General features: G+C 42.8%; 1 protein-coding gene and 1 non-coding gene across 2 annotated transcripts in view; one reads left to right on the top strand and one right to left on the bottom strand.

Moving 5' to 3' along the window:
• MYO1B (myosin IB) overlaps positions 1-22,339 on the bottom strand; it is a 338,630-nt gene that overhangs the window by 219,939 nt on the left and 96,352 nt on the right. The window lies entirely within an intron of this gene.
• On the top strand, positions 194-269 carry TRNAT-AGU (transfer RNA threonine (anticodon AGU)). Its single transcript has one exon. It is a non-coding gene; the product is annotated as a tRNA-Thr (tRNA).

Below are 22,339 nucleotides of genomic sequence, written 5' to 3'. Positions count from 1 at the left end.
TATAAATATGTTCTTAGAAAAAAAATGTAAGTAAAAAATTGTTAGTAAACAGTCTGCTTAGTGGGTATAAATATTCAGAAGATTAGTTATCCTCTGGAAAAGGGGGCACTTTCTGATCAGAATTTTGAGGTAATAAGGTCACATTTTTTATGTTTATTGAAAAGGGAATCTGGGTCTTAAAAGCTCTTTCCCGGCCCTGGCCGGTTGGCTCAGCGGTAGAGCGTCGGCCTAGTGTGCGGAGGACCCGGGTTCGATTCCCGGCCAGGGCACACAGGAGAAGCGCTCATTTGCTTCTCCACCCCTCCGCCGCGCTTTCCTCTCTGTCTCTCTCTTCCCCTCCCGCAGCCAAGGCTCCATTGGAGCAAAGATGGCCCAGGCGCTGGGGATGGCTCTGTGGCCTCTGCCCCAGGCTCTAGAGTGGCTCTGGTCGCAACATGGCGACGCCCAGGATGGGCAGAGCATCGCCCCCTGGTGGGCAGAGCATCGCCCCTGGTGGGCGTGCCGGGTGGATCCCGGTCGGGCGCATGCAGGAGTCTGTCTGACTGTCTCTCCCTGTTTCCAGCTTCAGAAAAATGAAAAAATTAAATTAAATTAAATTAAAAAAAAAAAAAAAAAAAAAGCTCTTTCCCACTATCAAGCTTTGGAAAGCTTAGTAGATGGTTTCTGTCTACTTTCTCACATCCGTTTCATCCCTCAGCCTTTTGCTCCTCTGATGGCATTAAAATTGGTCTTACCTACATCCTCAGTGATCTACCTGTTGTCACCTATTAAAGGCAGTTTTAGGTCCTCATATCACTTGACTCCTCTACCACATGTCACTCTGCTGCCTTCTTGAACCACTCTTTGTTGGCTCCTGTTTGCTACCTTTTTTTATTTTCTCTTAATGCTTTCACTGCTTCTTTTCAGTTTTATTTACTATTCTTTATCTCTACCTTTCCCCCCTAGATGTCAGTTACCTTAGGTTCTGTTATCACTCCTCTCTTCTCTCTAATCTTACCTACACACAAGGCTTCACCTACTGATGACTCCCAAATTTGTATCTCTTAAACTTAAGTTTCATATGTTCAAATGTCAACTGAGCATCTACCTGTGACTCAATATATTCAAATAGGAAGCTCACAGGTAGGTATCGCAGACACAACATGAAAGGGGAAATCATCCTCTCTACCCAACCCCAGCCCCATTTTTTGTCTTACATTCTTAATCAGGGGATATTGCCACTCAATCCACCACCAATCCAATTACACAATCCAGAAGTAAACATCATTCTAAACTCTTCTCCCTGTCTGAATTCCATCTCTCTGGGAGGTCTGTAGTTATTCTACTTCCTAGCTGCCTCAAGTATTTGTGGTCTTTGATCTATACTCATTGCCCCTGACTTCTTATCCTAAAGCTTTTGTCTTCAGGATACTCCATTACTCACATGACATAGATGTGATTTCTGCTTCCTTTCCAGTACCTCCCTCATCCAGGCCTTTTGCACGAAGTCATTTCAGTTCCTGATCTCTGAAGACTCCAACTCTGCCTCTGCATCAGCAATCTCTGCTGCCTGAGACACCCTTTTCCCCTAGCCAACACCTTCTCATTCTGGAAAGCATTACTGCTTCTGAGAAGGTGTCTGATCCCCCAAAATGAGAAAAGTGTACTTCTTCAGTTCTCTGTTTCTGTCATAGAATATATCAGACTACCTGTTTATCAGACTCTTACACTGCATGGAAACAATTTTGAGGGCAGAATCATGTCTTATTCGTTTCTTTATTCTATGTTTAACATCGGTGCTGGAATATAGTAGGCACTCAGTTATGCTTGTTGCATGCCATGAAAGAGTACAAAGCATTTCCATTGTCTTCTTTCATGGGCCTGTATAGCTCTTCTTACTCAATTTGAAAGCTTACCCCTTTCCTCTTACAGCAAACCTCAAGAATTTTAGTGTGATATCCTATTTTAATAAGCTCAAATACAACAAATAGCAATAAATGTTTAAAAGAAAGCCTTTTTTTAATTTTTTAGTCAATCTTGGAACTGACATCTCCTATACTTCTGTTATATGCTCTCATACCTTATTGCTAAAGAATTCTAATTTTTATGACCCCATTCAGCTTGTTACTAATGTTCTATAATGGTTTTTACCACTACTTTGATACCAGTACATATGTTTTTCCTAGTCTTGCAGTCCAAGTCAATCCATAAATATTTTTAATCAATGAACCTTTTTCTTTTTTTAAGTGAGAGGAGGGGAGATAGTGAGACAGACTCCCGTATGTGCCCCCCACCGGGACCCACCCACCCCTGTCTGGAGCCAATGCTTGAATCAACCAAACTGTCCTCAGCGCCCAGGGCCAACACTTGAACAAATCCAGCCACTGGCTGCAGGAGGAGAATAGGGAGAGAAGGGGGAGAGGGTGGGGCGAAGAAGCAGATGGTTGCTTCTCTGTGTGCCCTGACTGGATATTAAACCTGGGATGTCCACACTCTGGGCTGGCGCTCTATCCACTTAGCCATCGGCCAGGACCATCAATGAACTTTTAAACTCAAAAAGATTTATTAGGCCATTTTAAATATTTGTTTCTTGCTTACATGGGATTGAAAAATCACAGCTCAGTATCGATGGTACTTCATCTTTTCAGTGCTTATTTCACAGCTGAGCACTTCTCAGAGTCATGAACATGAGCCCAGTCCCTGATAAACCATACCAGAGGCCAAAGGAATGAGCAAACTTATCCACCCTGGAACCCACAAGGGATAGCAGGGACTGAACAGGCAGTATCTGCTGTGACTTATTACAGGATACATGTTACACCAGGCCTGAAATCAATCCCCAAACGGAAGTCTTTTGTCATGGCTCTTTCGCCACAGGAAAGTAACGCACACATACGTTCAACATTAACAATCCATAAATCTCTGTCCCACAGAACTTTATCTCATGTGGTGCCAATAAGAAAGAGAGATATCTCAAAACAGCAGGAAGAAATTTTGTTTTATGTACAGAAACATATAATATCACCAGAGAGAAATCTTTTAACAAAAATAAGACATGAAACTATCTGCCTTAGGATAAGTCCGAAATAAGGAAGAATCTTTCCAAAGGGTGTCTGACAGAGTTTGTATTTTGAAGTTAAATTTATCATATAAAAGGAAGTGAATGGAAAGAAAATAAGTTATTTATAAAGCTATAGTTACACACATAGACAATACCCAGGGCATCTCGGATATGGATGGAAGAAGAATATATGACTGAGGACCATGTGGCAGGGTTAGGAAGTAGGTGATTCTTAATCTGGAATCAACAAGCCTGCCGAGATTTATGTAAAGTGTGTGAATACATGTGCACATGTGTGTACCTATGCACACAGAAGTGCACATGCTCACTCACAATCATAACACATATGCATATTTCTCTGGGAAGAAGACAGACCGGTCTGAGGATTCTCACAACAGGACTTTGACTCAGAAAGTGTTACAAACCACTGTACTATAGTAAGTATTTCTAGATTCATTAACAAAGATCTGTTGCTGTCAGGTGAAATTCAAGGTTATTAAACATGGTGATGATCAAAACCACATGACCGGAGTCTTCAGGCAGTGGTGGAAAGCAGATGGGACACGCCCACCCAGATGAGGATGAGCAAGTCATTCACAGACCTCACAGAACATTTTGCTCTAAAGCCCATGTCAGTAAGTTAGGGGTAGAAAATCCTCTCCGTGTTTAGAAGAGTGCAGGTGACAGCATGCCCTGGACGCACAGAGGAAAAGACGCTCCGTCTGGGTCCCTGGTGCACCCCTCCTGTGTACCCCAAACTTACCTTTGACATTGGGTTGTGATAGCTAGCAAAATAAGAAATGTAGACAATTTTTATAAAAATTTACCTGAGCTACACAGAAAATACAGCTGGAAGCAAAATCTCAACGGACCAAAATAAATATTCCTAAGAAATTGCATTTGCAGCTTCTTTTATGCATTTGGAATTAAGGAAGGAAGTAAGGAAGTCTATATGAAGGTGGGAGAAAGCAAGGCGGGGACTGGATTACAGGATCGATAACAAAATTATGTGCTCTCTTGAGGGTGGTCACACTTTAGAAGGAAGGGTCTAAAAGGAGAAATTTCTATCCTAGATACACAGAAACTGAACAGGGATTTTACAGAAGAAGTTGTATGCCTGGACATGACTACACACCATAAACTGCCCTGTTAGGAATTTATGATCAGATCACCCTGGGATATTACTTTCCATAGAAGCCCTTTTTAATTCCACGTTGCTGCTAGTTTTATATGGTTTACCATTCATTCCATCTTGTGACTATGCCATTCTCTGAGGACTTCTTGTCATCTGGATTCAACTTACGAAGACTTTGTAAGACTTGAGATTTGAGAAGGTCAGAGGAGGTTATAATTTCTTCAACTGATTTTAGATGACCAGAATGTTATAAAAAGCTGTCACTCAGAAACAGCCGGATGAAGAGATGCAGAAGAACAGGATTGTGCAAAGTGTGTGGCGCTTCCATGCCTTCTCGAGGATAGGCACTATCCCAGCACCTTCACGCGGCCAACAACCTGGAAGCTCCCCTTGTTTGTTCTTCTTATAACCTTGAGCCCCTCTTTCAGTCGGGGCTCAGTTAAAGAAACCAAAAGAAACCAGAAACCACTGTTGGTGTTTCAAACAGAGGGAATTTAAAATAGGAACTTGTTCTACATGCAATGGAAGAACCAGAACCAAGGAGTTACCATATTTCCCCATGTATAAGATGCACCTTTTTTCGAAAAATTTGAGGTCTAATAACTGGCTGCATCTTATACAGTGGTTGTTGTTGTTTTTTTTACTTGGATTTCTTGCTTTTTCGCACTTGTTTTTTTTTTTGGGGGGGGTTGACTCATTGTTGAATAAAACTTGAGTTCAATAACTTTATGTAATACATTTTTTTTCAAATTTTAAACCCCAAAATTATAGTGCGTCTTATACATGGGAGCATCTTATACAGGGGGAAATATGGTAAGTATGGACCGGTGTTAAACCCAAAGATTAACAACCATCAGAAGCCATTAATCTCCCTGCTCCTCCCATGCCCCCTCTGCCCAAGCACCCCCCAGAGCTGGCGAGAGAAGGTGGTATTAGCAGAGCCGGGAAAATGGAATCCTCAAGAGAAGTCAGAAGCACGGAGGGAGGATTCCTGTCAGACGCTGAGGCCACAACGAAAAGGGCTAACTGACAACAGCTGGAATCATGGAAGAGAAGCAGCCATGGCCAGAGAAACCACTTAACAGAAAGAGGCTCTCTCCTCCTCTCACCTCCCAATCTTGCACCGATGCCTCCCATTGACTCAGCCTCTGTGGAAGCCAGAGTGCAAGGAAGCTGGAAAATGCAGTCCCCTGTACTAGCAGAGCAGAGGAAAGGCCAGAGCACTCAGGCAAATGATCAGCACATTCTTTTTTTTAAGATGGTGTTGAGGTGAGTCTGAAGAGGAAAGCCACATGGCTGTGGAATTCCTTGTTGATAAGGGGATGGGAAGAGAGGCCAAAGGAAGAAAAGCAGGAAAGGAAAACGGGGTGGCAAGACTGGAAGTCAAGAGGAGACAGAAGAGAAGGGGAGGGATCTTTCTCCAGTCGGCTGGAGCAGCTGCCCGGATCAGAGGCTCCGTTTGCACTCACTGTACAGAGGTAGCCGGAACAGGCAGACAGAAGACAGAGCTGCTAGCGCCCTTAGAAACCAGGAGGGTACTCACATCCATACTCGGATGTTACTGAAGTTTGTTTAGATTTAATACATAATCGATTGAAACGAATGTGCATTTAATTATTTCCTGTCAAAATGGAATTAGGTATCTTTCAGGAAACTTGTGGAGGGAGTTCAGAAAGCCAGACCATTGCAGGTCCCTGAGTGCAGCAAGCACAAAGGCAAGAAGGGTGGAGAACAGACAGAGCAGCGAGAAGAATGTGGGGGAGGGTGTGCGAGAAGAGAGCCCTGGGATTTCTTTAGTAATATTTGTTTATGGCTGTTTCAAATTAAGGAACTAATTTTGGATTAAGGGATAAATAAAGAAGTTCCTTGAGGAATAGAAGACCATTGCTAAGAGCACAGCTCTGCCTGTAGTTAAGTGGGGAAGAAAGTCTATTCACAGTTATACCTGGCTTGTTTATTTAGCACTGCTAATGTGTTTGCAGAAAAGAATCCAATTTGCACTATATTTCTTAATGCTCAGGTAGATAAATAACCAGCATCTCCTTGATGAGATTGTCTTTTTAGAATCAACAAGGGAGGGACCTCTGGAATCTGCATTAATTCTTTCAAGCACCTTTCCTTGGCAGTTAAAGGCCCGGTGCTGTTTTCCTGGATTCTGTGGGATCCACTTCATGGTCTCGCACCTGTGACTTCTGTCAGGTGAACAAAGATAAGAGTCTTGGCCCAGCAATATGCTTTGGTTAAGAGCTTAGAGGAAGAAGGTCCAAGTGGAAAGAGTTAACAGTTTTTGAAGAAAGCCCGTTGTTGGGTGTCAGATGGAACCTCCCACACAGGGTAGCAGGAGCATCGGCCAGGCCACGCACAGCACACCTGAGCTGTGGGCTGGAGTTTGCACAGATTCCATTTGATTGATGTCAGCTTCACTGGCCCTCATGCAGCTATGTAATAAAGGAAGCAGAAAGCCTGCCTAAAGCTCTACAGTGCTTAATAAAAATCATTTTGCCAGCATTGAGACTGCATCCAGAAAAGGAATAGTTTTTTTTTTTCGGTTTTTTTTTTTGCTTTTGTTTTTTAAGCTACTCAGAGAATATTGTTATGGGAAAATTCTCATTTAATACTCAGACTCATCAACTGAATTATTAATAGAAAATAATAGTTCATGGCAACTATTTCTTTTTGCGTTTTTTTAGAGAGAGAGGAAGGGAGAGAGAAAGAGAGAGAGAAGCATCAACTAATTGTTCCATTTAGTTGTGCACTCATTGGTTGCTTTTCCAGCATGCCCTGACCTAGGTCAAACCCATGACCTCTGATGCTCTGTGTCGACACTTTATCCACTGAGCCACTGGGCCAGGGCATCGTGCCAACCATTTCTAATTTGCTGATAAATGCTTACCGTTAACAGAGCAAATGAAACATTGATATTTTTATAAGGATACTCTTAAAATAGTAGCTTTGGTCCTACCTTTTCAAATGCTGAAAACATGCCAACTCTGAAGCATGTCTTCTTAGCCATTCTTGTCATAGCTTACAAGCTACATTTCCAAACTCATGAAAACATGGGTCCACACTAAGTAAGAGAGATGTTGGTACTGCAGAAAACATGAGCTACCATTCCTACTTCAAGGAGTCTGAGATCATCAGCTAAATAAATAATCAATCCGAGTTATCAACTTAGTGGTTCTTTTCTCTTTATCCCTAAAGTTCCTTAAAATGACAGTTATTATATCTATAAATTTTCAAGTCACTGTGATAAGCCAGGCACTGTACCTACTTCATATAATGCTCATAAAATCCCTAAGTTACAGGTAAATTAACCATGCCCATTTTAGATAAATGGAAATTGACGTTCAAAGAGATTAAGTAATTTTGCCAAGAATGACTCAATTATCAAGCAGTGGCCTGGGAGTCACACTCGTGACTTTAATGCCCTGCTCTTAAGCACTGTCCTCAGGACTGGCTTTCGTAGGTCTGCAACCTAGGCAGCAACACGCAGGGCCTGGCACCTTGAAGAAACCCACACTTAGTTTAATGTTCTGCTGTCACTCTCTTGAAATTCTTAATAATCCTTAAGCAAGTGGCTCTACATTTTTATTTCATACTGGGTTCCGTAAATCTTTTTTTGTTTGTGTGTGTGTGTGTTTGTTTTTTACAGGGACAGAGAGAGAGTCAGAGAGAGGGATAGATAGGGACAGACAGACAGGAACGGAGAGAGATGAGAAGCATCAATTATCAGTTTTTCGTTGTGACACCTTAGTTGTTCATTGATTGCTTTCTCATATGTGCCTTGACTGTGGGCCTTCAGCAGACCGAGTAACCCCTTGCTCGAGCCAGCGACCTTGGGTCCAAGGTGGTGAGTTTTTTTGTGTTTTTTTTCTCAAGCCAGATGAACCTGCGCTCAAGCTGGCGACCTTGGGGTCTCAAACCTGGGTCCTTCCACATCCCAGTACGATACTCTATCCATTGCGCCACCGCCTGGTCAGACCGGGTTCCATAAATCTTATAGCTGGTCCTGAGGATACTGCATTTCCTGACTGTGGGCTGGACTTCAAGACTTCCTTCTAATGAACAGAAGAACTGCAGAAGTGATGATGGACGTCTTCATGACCAATAATAAAAGGCATGGTGGCTTCTGCCTTGTCCTTGGGTCATTTGCTCTGGGAGAAGGCAGCTGTCATGAAGTGAGGACATTGAGCAGCTTGCAGAGAGTCCCCTGTGGGGAGGCCCTGAGGCCTCCTACCAGCTGCCGTGTGTGTGAGCCATCCTGGAAGCATCCAGTCAAGCACAGATGACTCTACTCCCCAGCCCAGACCTCAGCTGCAGCCTCACGAGAGAGACCCCATGATAGAACCATCAGATAAACCACTCTTTGATTCCTGACCTTCAGAAACTGTGTGGGATAAATTTGTTGTTTTAAGCTGGGATAATTTTTTTTTAATGCAGCAGTAAATAATAAATACGCTCTGTGACCCTGGAACCCAAGAAATGAGAGGAAACTCTGATTATCAGGTGAATACATTCACCAATATTTGGTGCAAACTTAAAATGAATGTTATCGTCTCTTCAGAGCATGAAGACATTTTATTCTAGGGGGCATAACAATGCTCAGTGAATATCAGAGGGCTTCTTTCCACATGATCATGTGTGAAGGCCTTCCTTTCATTTAGGGGTAGAACTTTTGATTGTAAGTAGCACTTGGCATTCTGTCCTGATTTTTAATCCACAGACTATGAAACACCCTGCTTCCATAAGAGCCACCTCCCTTCTGATTGAGAAGTCTCTTGTTCTAGGTGTTCCCAGTCCTGCCACAACTATGCCACGGGGCCTGGAGCTGTACTTCAGGATGCTCTCACAGCATCTCCTCCATTTACCTGGCTTAGAATTGGGCCACCTGGCCTTGCTTCCTTACAGCCATCTGGCTTCCCTGCTGTTACCCAACTCTGCATGGTCCTGCCCAGAGGAGCACCGAGGGGGTGAGCAGTCCCTCAGTGCTGCTGGCCCGGCTCCATTCCAGGCCTGTTCTTCAGGATCCAGTCACACATAGCATAGCAAAGGTAACAATGGTTCACACATGACAACTGTGGGCCCAGTTGGAAAATACAGTCAGCACTAGCAGTGCAGTAATATGCAAGCATCAGAGTCATAGGTGTGAATTCTAATTCAACAACCTAGACTGTTAAAATCCGATGCTGGAAGTCAGTCTTTTGCTTAGAGACTTCCACCATGTGTGGGATCTTTGAAAGGCCTCACCTGATGCAGAATTGTTGGCAATAGATGAAAATAGACTTAGCTCCCTCTTCCTGCATGGTGGGTAAAAAATGAATTATGACTTCTTTAACTTAAAAAGTTAGAAGGACATAGCTGCCTTTTCTACAGAGTCACAAATAAAGTGGAAAATCTCTGGTATCAGAGGGTGATGTAAGCTAGACGTGGTAAAAGTGTAGGTTCCAGACCCTGCTTTTCGCTCAGTTATATAAGGCGAAGCAGGGAGGAGGAGGATGATTAAGGGTGAGGAGGAGGGGTAGTGAGGAAGACAGGAGAGTGATATCATAATCACCGTTCTGTAGAACCGATCCAATTATTCATTGTTCTCAAAGAAATCTGTTCACTTGAAACAGTCTGATTATTCTGATGGCAGACACAGCCAAGTGAACTAAAGCTTAACATGCCTAAGTGAACATTTTTTAAGAGAAGACACAAGATATTGGGTTATTATCCTGACAAGGTTTTGTTTTCCAGTGCAGCAGAATCCTTCTGATTTCTGTTTTTTCGTTGAGAGTTGAAGATAATGAAGTTTGAGCCAATCAGACCCTCGAGGACAGGGGGCAGGGACAGGAGCTCCAAAGAGAGGCCCTCTTTGCTGCTTCTCGGAGGAGGCAATGCCTGACCTCAAAGCAGACAGGACCAGAGACACCAAGACCTGTCCTGCCTGAGGTTATTGACAGATTTACAGAGCTTTTGCTTGTTTTGCTCTCCATCTTTTCAGATGGCAGCTTCTAAAAGCAGCATTTGTGCTATCCATTCATAGTTGTATTCCCAGCCCCAAGGACAGATCCTGACACATGCTTGGTATCCACAGATAAAAGAAGAAAGGAAGAAATAGACTCACACCTTGTGAAATTAAATGAGACTCGTTGCTTCTGGAGTGTTCCAAATGACAACTTTTATGGCCCCAAACAACTAGCAGCATTCTCCAACATTTATTCATCATTTATTGATCAACATTTAATGAGTACCTTCCATGTACCTTGAATGAAGGCATTACACCACCACTCTTAATCTGCTACATTACTTATTTCATCCATTCAGAATATTATCTCCTTCTAAGAGTTAAGTCCAAAAGCAAAAGCAATCCCTCCCATAACTCTAGGACAAAGTTCCACAGTGAGAGTATATTTCACACTATTTTTCCACGGAAGGGCGGCCTGCTTCACCACAGACAGTTCTGGTACAGCAGACACTGAGTACCTATAGATTAAATTGGTTTATAAATTCATTGTATATGCCATGTGAATTCTTATTAGTACATCAGGAGATAGTTTAATTAGATGGAATTAGTTTTTCTACTTAATATATTTTAAGTTATTATTATTATGATTATTATTATGGAAATGTTTGCAAAAATAAGGCAAAATTCTTATTTCAGGGATATGGCCTTCCCTCATCCCACTCCCATCCTTCCCTTTAAATTTGTTTACTTCCTTAGAGAAGAATAACAGTTGATCTTGATCTAATGTAGGGGCTTCTGCTATTTTTGTGTCTAATTCTGCAAGTGAACTAAAAGAAACTTTTTAAAGAATACATACACTAGGCATCATGTAGTTGTTCTTTTAATGTGACATTTTTTTTCATCTTTTATGAGGTATGTGAAAGAAAAATAAGATAGCCCTCTCCAGAATCCCGTTTTAGCTGTCATATGGTAAATGTTACTATGAGTGAAGAAAGTATGTGCAGAATGTTCAGAGAGTTCTGAGCCATCTCCATCTCTTCTTAACCGGCTTCTCTCAGTCCTCAGTCCAGCTAGCTCTTTCAAGCAAATGGAGGACTCCTTTGGGACTCAGAAAATGTTTCCCACCCTAACACAGGTCTTTGTAGGACATTTAGAAAAGGAGGAGGGAAATAAAAATATTTTTCCAAGTCAGAAGTCTTCTGGTCAATAGAAACAAATGTGGAATCTGGAAAGAATCCAATCAGCTTCCTTGGAGTAAAATAATTCCCAGGTTTCTCTTCTTTTTTAAAACATATCTTTCATTCATGTAGGCAACATGAAGAAGTAATTGATAAACTTCACGAACACAACAGCATGGATCATATGGGGTAAAATAGCCTCCTTGAGAGCAATCTGCTTAAAAAAAAATCCTTCCACTCTCAATTGTTTTTAGCTTACTGCTAGTTTTATGGTTTCAAAAGTGATTTAATTGTTTTTACACACAGGGGTGAGATATGAATTATTGTTTTTATTATTTTAACATATTGAACATCTATTTCAAACCTCTCTTAAAACTCTAGTTACTGCTTGGGACTCTCAGTGGAGCGCTGTGACCTTCATTTGCATCCTTGAACAGGCTCTGCAGGGGAGAAATCCTGCCCTGGACCACAGCAGGGGTAAAATCAAGAATGAGGCAAGAATTTCTTTTGTTTGTTTTTCCAGAAGAGAAAAGAGATTGCAAAATAAATAAATGTTTTGTTAAAGAGAAAGAAAAAGAGACGGCTGCTTCTTTACCTCACCTCTGAGGTACTCGACTGGAAGGGAGGAGAGCCAGGACTCTCTTCTGAGGACCCTAACAAAATCTCTGAAATGACCGAGTTCACAGTACCCCGTCTGGGCCTCAGTTTCTTCATCTGTTAAAGGAGATATAAGATCCACCTCATAAAGTGACTTAAATACAATGTAAAGCACCAAGACAAAACCTGCCACATAATAAGTGCACATTAAATGTTAACTTATGTTAAAAGTGAAAATGACCCTGTTAAATATTGATTATAAGAGTTAATGTTCGATTCCCGGCCAGGGCACACAGGAGAAGCACCCATCTGCTTCTCCCCCCCTCCCCCCCCTTCCCCCCTCCCCCTCTCCTTCCTCTCTGTCTCTCTCTTCCCCTCCCGCAGCCAAGGCTCCATTGGAGCAAAGTTGGCATGGGCGCTGGGGATGGCTCTATGGCCTCTGCCTCAGGTGCTAGAATGGCTCTGGTTGCAACAGAGCAACGCCCCAGATGGGCAGAGCATCACCCCCTGGTGGGCATGCCGGGTGGAACCCAGTCAGGTGCATGCAGGAGTCTGTCTGACTGCCTCCCCGTTTCCAAATTCAAAAAAAAAAAAAAAAAAAAAAAAAAAGAGAGAGTTAATGATTTACAGTTAAAATTTATTCTAAAAATCTCAGTAAAGGTATAGAATTTCTAGGAGGGGAAAGCATTTGATCTGACATTTTTCATAACTATGTATCTTCCAGTAAATACACATGCATTGGTATCTGTTTATGAGCTACTCCGCTAGGAGGGAGAGCAGTTGGATGACAGGTAGGACTCTGACTCAGGAATTACAAAGCAACAATCTGTAATAAATATAATTATATCTATTATTTATTGACTGTGTTTTAAGTTGGGTCAGCATGTTGCAGATACTGTCCTACTTGTCTCTCCCAGTAATTCTATTAAGTAGATGCAATTATTTCCATTTACAGATGAGGACACAGGTACAGAGAGGCTAAATAGCTTATCCCAGGTCACAGTTAACAAATGGGAAAGCTGAAATTTGAACTTGGGCTGTATAAAGCTAAACTCTATGTTCTTGACCACAAAACTATGCTGTCTCCTTAAAATATAATATAGAAATAATAGTATGTATTATTTTATTAAAATGATGAGTATATTATTAAATATAGATAGTACAACTATTTGGGAGCATGAAGGAACCAGCTAGGTAACTGCCAAGGAATGATGGGAGATGACATTAAGAAGGAAATGACACTTGAGTTAGTCAACAGAGCTATTTTTATGGATATGTCATTGATTAGATTCAAGCATACATTCTATTTAGTTTACCACCCCACCCAGCTACCAAAAACCTAATTCTCAACTTTTTCTAATCTGCAATACATTTTCAATTTTTTTTTTACCGATGTACGATATTTGTCACTGAATATATTTGGTCACTGAAACTCTCAATAATACCACTGTCCCCTTTTAAGAAGAAAGCAAAAATTACACACAAACACATGCAAACACACACACGCACACACACACACACAAATGCATACCCTTGTATATCAGGAATTTTTTTAAAAAACAAACTTCAACAGATTGCGATACATTTTTATAATGTATTAATAATGATGTATACCAAAATGTTAACACTGACTACTAATTTTCGAGGCTTCATATTTGTGGGTGTAATCAATCTGTTTACTTCTAAATTTCACAAGTTTTCTCAAATAAACGTTTGTCACTTTTAGCACCAGATTATATGTATATTTAAAATAACAAGTAACAAAGCCTCCTCGGTGTTGTCCTATAGTCAAGACATGCTCAGCTCACTCAGCTGCACCTCATCTACATCTCCAGTAACAAGCTATTTAATGACAAGGACTGCATCCCCAGGAAGAGGTAGATGGAAGGCTTTGCCTGTGGTAGGTGCTTGACAAATATTTATTATCTTTGAAGGTGAAAATGAATGCTTGCAGGAACCTATGCAACTAATAAATGAAGTCAGGGCTGAGAAACTCTTGTACTGATCTTCTCCTCTAGCAAATAATGTGTAAACGAAACAACCCTGCACATCCTGTTCCCTAGGTTTTCTCTCAACGGTGGGGCCTGTTATGTACAAAGTCCCAAGGAGGAAGAAAACACTATAAAAGGGGCTACTCTCCAGCCTTGAATATCTTGCAAGACAGCTGCAGAGACCAGACACTAATGCAGGAAAAGAAAGCTAGCAATATGTGTATAGAATATGCTTCTGTATTCATAAACTCAAGTGTGCAAAAAATGTGAGTTTTATTTCTCAGTAAAAAAAAAAGGTACGTTTTTTTCCTGTAGAAAATAGTGAATGTCTACAGTTGATATCAGCTTCAAATTCTTCCTGACCAGGCGGTGGCGCAGTGGATAGAGCGTCAGACTGGGATGCAGAGGACCCAGGTTCGAGACCCCCGAGGTCGCCAGATTGAGCACAGGCTCATCTGGTTTGAGCAAAAAAAGCTCACCAGCTTGAACCCAAGGTTTCTGGCTCCAGCAATGGGTTACTCAGTCTGCTGAAGGCCCGCGGTCAAGGCACCTATGAGAAAGCAATCAATGAACAACTAAGGTGTTGCAATGCGCAATGAAAAACTAATGATTTATGCTTCTCATCTCTCTCCGTTGCTGTCTGTCTGTCCCTCTCTCTCTCTGAAAAAACAAAACAAAAAAAAAACCTAGCTTACCTAACAAAAATAAAAAAATAAAAACGCAATATATTTAAAAAAAATTATTTCTAATGGCAGAAACATAATACTACACAATTCAAAAACCCCCTCCCACCTCTCCTTGTTCATGCTATCGGCTGAGGTGATAGGAAGAAGAATGAGGGAATGGCGGGGCCCTCGCTGACATCCACTGACTCTATTGCCTCATCTGGCCCTCAGGGATTAGGCTGCGCAGATGGCTGCTTGGTTCCTATCCAAAGGGCCCTTCAAGGTGGTGACTATCCTTACTACCAAAGCTGTTTTGCAAGGCACCACTCTGGTGCTGGGCATGGGTAGGGCCTGGGGGCTTTAGCAGCTCCATGCTCTGGAACCGCTCCCCAGAGCCACATCAAGCTGTGCGAGGGGTGCTGTGAGGCAGCCTCTGGCGCATGAGTTAAGACAAACTCCATAGCAGTATCTATGCTGACCTCTTGAAGCTTCCTCAGACTCTACCTGCAACTAGAGGTAGTTACTTCTTCTTACCTAGGACTTCTGTTGTCTCCCTTCCAACAGTGGTGTGCATGAGAGATGTCTTTTTCTAAGAACAAACTAGTAGTTCATGTACTTCTTATTTTTTTCTTTTAAAATTTATTCATTGATTTTAGAGAGAGAGGAGAGACAGAAACATCAATCTGCCTTTCTCTTTGCCCCAACCGGGGATTGAACCAGCAACCTTTGCGTACCAGGACAATGCTCTAACCAACTGAGCTATCCTGCCAGAGCAAAATTTACTCTTGAATCATCAAACAATTCTCTCAAATCCATTAACTTCACCAGATAAAACCTTGGTCTCTGTAAGTTTTAAACATTTGAACACAAGTCAGGAATATACTTCTTTTTCCTCTGAGCCAGTGGGTAGCCCATGCTCTGGATGCAAAAATGGCAGAAGGGCTGTAAAGTTACAAGAAAATACGTGAACAAAATCTTCAGGTAAAAGGTAGAAGTTTCTTGCTGCCAACTGTTTAGCTGAAAGCTCAAGATAATAAGGGGAAGGATGTGCAGGTCCGGACCTCAGACAGCTGGAGCCTGCCGGGGACACTCCCGGGAAACTGACCTCTCGCTCAGTCTGGCAGTCAGTATCAGGCACATGCAGAGGTTGTTTTGCACACACTAGTTGCCCCTGGTAGACAGGCCTGGAAGAAGCTAGAATTTCCACAATGGGCGGGAAGGAGGAGAGACCAGAAAAGAATAAAGCCTCCTTACTACGGAAAGGCGATCATCTTGCCCTGTCACACCCTCATTCTGCACAAGAAACCCCAGAGCGGACTTCTGGGTAACAAACCTCCATGCTGTGTTACCTCCTGTTCTTCATCGCTGGCTCGTTAAGTTTTTGTATTCTTTGCCATCAGTCATACCTGTTTATGTCATTCACCCATGGATATATACACGGGAATGTTACAAAGGTATAAAATTTAATGAACACATTTTATAAATATTAATATTGTTATTCTTAGCAAGTTTAATACATGACTTTGGGCAAGTCACTTAACCTCTTTATTTATCCACTCCTCTAACAAATACTTATTAAGCACCTAATATATACTAAGTGCAGTGCTGGTTGCTGGGATATAAGAAGCAGAGCATGTATAGTTGCTACTTTCATGGGGCTTGATTTGTGGGGGAAACACAAAAACAATTTTTTTCCATTGATTTTTGAGAGGGGTGCAAGGAAGCATCAACTCATTCTTCTACTTACTTGTGCACCCACTATTGCTTCCCCTACATGCCCTGACCAGGGCTAGAACCAGCGCCCTCAGGGCTCAGCCGGCACCCTCTGTTTTGAGATGGTGGCCCAGGGATCAAACCATGACCTCAGTGCTCCATGTTGACATTCTATCCACTGCGCCACTGGCCAGGGCAAAATCAGTTTTTTAAAAATCACAAATATATGGTAATGTGTAATAATTGCTTTGAAGAAAAAGTTTATGGTGCTATTCTGAGGGCAAAAGAGATTCTTTTTGAGGCTGTGACATTAAGCTGGTGCATAAATATTGAGATTGAATAGGTGTTAACTTGATAAAGCATTTGAAGGTTGGGCAAGCGGTTAGCATTTTGGCTCAAGAAAATAGTATTTTCACCTGGCCCAATAGCTTGTTTAGTTAGAGCATGGTCCTGATACACAAAGGTTGCAGGTTCGATCCCCAGTCAGGGCATATACAAGAACAGATTGATGTTTCTGTCTCTCTCTCTCTCTACCTTCCTCTCTCTTTCTCTAAAATCAATAAATACATTTTTTTAGAAAGTTGAAAAGAAAATAGAATTTTCAAAGGCCTTGAGATTGAAGACCAGAATGGCTCGGAAGAGGCATTCATTATGAGGTAAAGCTGGAAGGAGTTAGCAGGGCCTTACAGCTTGTATTAAGAATTTTAAAAATAAATAAATAAATAAATCCTGGCCCTGGCCAGTTGGCTCAGTGGTAGAGCGTCAGCCTGGCATGCAGAAGTTCCGGGTTCGATTCCCGGCCAGGGCACGCAGGAGAAGCGCCCATCTGCTTCTCCACCCCTCCCCCTCTCCTTCCTCTCTGTCTCTCTCTTCCCCGCCCACAGTCAAGGCTCCATTGGAGCAAAGTTGGCCCGGGCGCTGAGGATGGCTCCATGGCCTCTGCCTCAGGTGCTAGAATGGCTCTGATTGCGGCAGAGCAATGCCCCAGATGAGCAGAGCATCGTCCCCTGGTGGGCATGCCCGGTGGATCCCGGTCGGGTGCATGCGGGAGTCTGTCTGACTGCCTCCCTGTTTCCAACTTCAGAAAAATACAAAAAAACAAACAAACAAACAAAAACTACTAACAACCAAGAGTTATGTGCGTGACACATTTGAATTTGAATTTTATTTTATGTTTTTTGTTTTTTTTGTTTTTGTTTTTGTTTTCTGAAGCTGGAAACAGGGAGAGACAGTCTGACAGACTCCCGCATGTGCCCGACCGGGATCCACCAGGGCGACGCTCTGCCCCTCCTGGGCGTCGCCATGTTGCGACCAGAGCCACTCTAGCGCCTGAGGCAGAGGCCACAGAGCCATCCCCAGCGCCCGGGCCATTTTTGCTCCAATGGAGCCTTGGCTGCGGGAGGGGAAGAGAGAGACAGAGAGGAAAGCGCGGCGGAGGGGTGGAGAAGCAAATGGGTGCTTCTCCTGTGTGCCCTGGCCGGGAATCGAACCCGGGTCCTCCGCACGCTAGGCCGACGCTCTACCGCTGAGCCAACCGGCCAGGGCTGAATTTGCATTTTAAAGAGATCGCTCTGGCTCCTGTGACATCGTCCCTCCTTCACCTCAGCTATTATTTCTCAGAGCCACATCAACATTGCACATCAGTACCTCAGAAATCTTAGTCTTGGGCCAAAAACCCCTATTCTTCTGTGGTTGTAACTGATTCCCAGGTCACTGCTATTTCATTTCATGAACACCTGCTGCGGCTTTCTCTACATATTCATCAGTTCTCTCTTTCCATCACTTTTCCCCCTATCTAGTTGTGAGGAATCAAAACATGACACCCCAAAAGCTGCCACTTTGACACATTGATTATTTTGAGCAGAAGGCAGCTTAATAAACAGCAGATGCAAGAAGGACTCTCTGACTTCCCCCTTTCTACCTAAAAGCAGGACATGAAGTTCCTATGAGAAAGATGCCTTCTCTGTACCAGGAAAAGGAGAACATTCTTATCACTGGAGACGAGATGAATCTGTACGTACAGACTTACTAAAATAACTCATAACCCATAAGTTCCCTCATATTATTTCTAGTTATTCTCCCACAGGGTACTGCCCCGAGCCCCAAGCCCTCTTCCCTTCGTCCTGTCACATCTCCAAGGTGTATTGTTCTGGGTTGAAATGGTATGGAGGCTCTCAGGCCTATCCGCTTCTTTGGTCTTCATTTCTTGACTAGGAAGGCTCCTGTGCCACATGGAAATATTAACAGCAAATAAAGCTTGTGTGCTCCGCTCCTGTTAATCTGTGTTTTGTCAGTTTAATTCTCAGGCCCAGCCACAGAACCTAAGAGGCCAGAGAAAAAGTTTTTCCTCACCTACAAGCTAAGATTCAGTGGCCCCTCAGGTGAGTCACTCTCTTTGTAATAACCCAAACTACTTTGTCCTAATCTTTCTTTTTTTTTTTTTTTTTTTTTTTTTTTTAAAAACAGAGAGTCAGAGAGAGGGACAGATAGGGACAGACAGGCAGGAAGGGAGAGAAATGAGAAACATTTCTTTGTTGCAGCTCCTTAGTTGTTCATTGAATGCTTTCTCATATGTGCCTTGACCGTGGGCCTTCAGCAGACCAAGTAACCCCTTGCTCAAACCAGTGACCTTGGGTCCAAGCTAGTGAGCTTTGCTTAAACCAGTTGAGCCCGCGCTCAAACTGGTGACCTCGAGGTCTCGAACCTGGGTCCTTCGCATCCCAGTTCGACGCTCTATCCACTGCACCACCGCCCAGTCAGGCTGTCCTAATCTTTCTTGTATGATATCTGCCCAGAAGAACCCAGGGCATAGCAGAGGGTCTGGCGTGGAGCAGACACACAATAGAAATTTGTGAGTGAATGAATACAACAGTTCACTAGCTCTGTGTAACCTCTGGGCCATGAAAAGCACAGGCTTTCTCCTATTTGTGGCACTATAAGTCTATGACTACCAAACCTACTGGAGTCCTCGTCTTATTTAGTTTGCACTTGGACTGCTTCACATTTTCCCTCTGCTCCCACCTTGTCAGAAGACCCCCCTACCCCCCCACCCCCCCACCCCCGTATTGAAAAGACAATCACAAGCATCACATAGGGGCTACACCAACTTTCTGCTACCAAGTCTACTAACATCCGTGAGTCTGTCTCATCCTTGTCCTTCTCACGGTAAGTTTTCCTTCCTCCTATGTTCTGTATCCTGTCCCCTGCTGCCTTCTTAGGAATCTTTCTCTTGCTATATTTTCAACATCTTTTTCTTTCTTTCTCTCCCCTGGCTTTGTTATGTCAGTATTTAAACTTGCTCGTGTTTTCCCCATTTAAAAAAAGTCGTCCCTGTACCTCACTTTCCCAACCAAACTTCTACAGAATGTTTTTAGTGTATACCATTATCATTTCCTTACCTCACATTTAACTTTTGAACTCCCTGCATCTGGCTTCAGCCTTCAGCATGCCATAGAAACTAATACCACCAAAGTCACCAATGACCTCCTTGTCCCCAAATCCAAAGAACACGCTTTTAGTTCACAGCTTCTTTAACTTCTCAGTAGCTCACAATACTAAGGACCCCTAACTCTTCCACAATCACTTTGGGGGGAGGGGGACTGGGCCTTCTGGTTTTCCTCCTACATCTCTGATGCTCCTTCTCTGTTTCCATTACTGATTATAGGTTCCTAATCTCTCCCGATTTAGACGGCAGTGGGGCTCCCTAGAGTGCTGTCCCGGGACATCTTGTCTTCACACACTCTACTTCCTCCTTAGAAGGTTTCACCATAGTTTCCACTTACACCTGTACTCTGATCACATCAAAAACTACATGAACAACCACAATCACTTTTTTTTGAGCTTCACTCAAATAAGTACTTTCTTAACAGCTCAAACTCAAAATATTCAAAAATAAACACCTGAACTTTCCTTCAGAACTGCCCCTCTTCTGCCCTGGGGACAGCTGGGCTAGTTAGAGAATTGTCCTGTTATGCAAGGGTTGTGGGTTCGATCCCCAGTCAGGAGTATATATAGGAACAGATCGATGTTTCTGTCTCTCTCTCACTTTCTCTTTCTCTACATCAATAAAAATAAATTAACTGAACTGCCTCCTCTCCAATATTCTCTACTTGGGAAATGCAATCCCATCATTCCTCTTGTTTAAGCCAGAAGACTTCCCTCCCGCCTCTCACTGATTTCATCAACAGCCGCACGCGTGTCAATCAGACACTCCCACCCACACTGCTTCAGATGCCCTAGCATTTAGCTAAAGTATTGATAATACAAAAGCTTCTGTGCTGGTCTCTCCCGAACCAGTCCTCCTTCCCCAGTTCAGCTTCCCCATTCCTGTCCTAACAAAGGCCTTTTTAAAAATGCACAATTTATCAGGTCACTTTTCTGTTTAAACTACTTTAATATACTGCTCACAACAATTAGGGGATATTTCAAAATGAAATGAAGCAATAAAATATCCCTTAAGTTTTGTGAGCAGAATACTTCCTATTTAATACCTCTCCAGCTTCTCACCTGTCTGTCCCACTCTTTCTTCTCTTCAGCTCTCCTGGAATTTTCTTAGTTGTTTGAATTAGGCTGGTTTCTTCTCACTTAGGGGCCTATACAAATGCTATTTCTTTTGCCTGGAATTCTTACTCTTCCTTTTGGCTGACTACCTGATTACCTCTTACTGTCTTCCCTGACTCCCAGTCTAGGTTAAGTTCACCCGTTTTACATTCCTGTGAGACCTGGTACTTTGCATGTTTGTAATTGGTCACTTCTATATCAGTATTTGTTCATTGTTGACCTTCCCTGCTAGGGTATAAGCTTTGTGAGTGTGAGGGCAGTCTCTGCCTTGCTTGTCTGTCTTTGCAGCAGCAGCTGGAGAAGTGTCTAGCTCGTTGGAGATATTAAATCTGTATTTCTTCCTTTAATAACCATCTTACGTCTGGTCAATAGTCATACCTTCACATTAGCATTTAAAACTGAAGCTCAAGTTCATCTCCTTGAGCCAAAGTTCATATTCTGAGCCAAAGAAAATGTTGATTGCATTTGAGTTCCCAGCTACTGAAAGTTCATGTTATTAATTCCATTTCACTAAACAATTTTTTAAGCCTTCTTTGAGCAAAGCACTCTTATAACACGTGATGCAGAATGACATCAGTACTGTACAATTGTCCCCATTGCACAGATGAACGTCCTGTCCTAGAACACAGGAAGGTTAAGTAAATTGCACAAGGTCCTACAAGTAATGACTGGTAGGGCAGGAATGTGAAGAAACCTTCATTTGAATTTGAATTTTAAACAGATGTGCATCTATCTACTACACCACAGTGACTATGCACCTAAGAACTACTCCTCTTTCAGCAAAATAGGCAGAGTGCATTGGTGGGTGGCTCACTGCTCCTCAAATAGCCCTGTGGGCCCAGGAAACTGACTGCCAGTATTTGAATCATTTTTGTGTTGACAGCATGATCAGAAACCTGCCCACCTACGCCCCTCATTTAGAGGCACTAGTGCCACCTGGTGGAGATAGATTTTGTGCTATCTTGAATCCTTACTATTTATCTTTAACATAAACTCACATTCCCATGGATTTTAGAAACTTGTTAATAAGATTGTTATGCAATGATATAGGTAAGCACTGCTAGGCTACTCAGGGATGAATTCTCTCTCTCTCTCTCTCTCTCTCTCTCTCTCTCTCTCTCTCTCTGTATTTTTCTAAAGTGAGAAGTGGGGAGGCAGAGAGACAAATTTCCGCATGTGCCCAACTGGGATCCACCTGGCAAGCCCAGTAGGAGGCGATGCTCTGCCCATCTGAGGCACTGTTCTGTTGCAACTGAAGTCATTCTAGCACCCGAAGCAGAGGCCATGGAGCCATCCTCAGCACCCGGGCCAACATTGCTCTAGTGGAACCTTGGCTGCAGGAAGGGAAGAGAGAGATAGAGAGGAAGGAGAGGGGGAGGGGTGGAGAAGCAGATGGGTGCTTCTCCTGTGTTCCCTGGCCAGGAATTGAACCCGGGACTTCCACACACCAGGCTGATGCTCTACTACTGTGAGCCAACTGGTCTTCTCATTTTATTGCATTTATTTTTACTGA

The sequence above is a fragment of the Saccopteryx leptura genome, chromosome 7 (genome assembly GCF_036850995.1).
Source record: "Saccopteryx leptura isolate mSacLep1 chromosome 7, mSacLep1_pri_phased_curated, whole genome shotgun sequence".
Lineage (NCBI taxonomy): Eukaryota > Metazoa > Chordata > Mammalia > Chiroptera > Emballonuridae > Saccopteryx > Saccopteryx leptura.
The sequence above is the reverse complement of the archived record's forward strand: the minus strand, read 5'-3'. Positions and strand labels throughout refer to the sequence as shown.